Raw genomic sequence first — 419 nt, 5'->3', positions numbered from 1 at the left:
CACCAATGACTCCTAATTTGCAACTTACAAAAGAAGATGGTGAATTGTTTGAAGTCTCTGAAAAGTATAGAAGGCTGATTGGAAAATTGAATTATCTCACAGTAACTCGTCCTAATATTGCATACTCTGTTAGTGTTGTAAGTCAATTTATGTCTACTCCAACAATTAACCATTGGGCAGCTTTGGAACAATTCCTATGTTATTTGAAGGGGGTTTCAGGATGTGGTCTATTTTATGGAAATCATGGACATATTAATATTGAATGTTTTTCAGATGGAGATTGGGCAGGTTCCAAGAGTGATAAGAGATCCACTACGAGATATTGTGTTTTTATTGGAAGAAATTTGGTCTCATGGAAAAGTAAGAAGCATAATGTAGTATCTCGGTCTAGTGCAGAATCAGAATACAGAGCTATGGCA

The 419-nt window shown here is 35.8% G+C and overlaps 1 protein-coding gene across 3 annotated transcripts in view; it reads left to right on the top strand.

Moving 5' to 3' along the window:
- Positions 1-419, top strand: part of VAT1 (VALINE-TOLERANT 1) — a 15,264-nt gene that overhangs the window by 12,207 nt on the left and 2,638 nt on the right. The gene's annotated exons all lie outside the window — the stretch shown is intronic.

This window comes from Theobroma umbraticum, unplaced genomic scaffold (assembly GCF_002168275.2).
Source record: "Theobroma umbraticum cultivar Fairchild unplaced genomic scaffold, ASM216827v3 scaffold_86.0, whole genome shotgun sequence".
Taxonomy (NCBI): Eukaryota; Viridiplantae; Streptophyta; class Magnoliopsida; order Malvales; family Malvaceae; genus Theobroma; species Theobroma umbraticum.
Note: the sequence above shows the minus strand (reverse complement) of the source record. Positions and strands in the feature narration are given on the sequence as shown.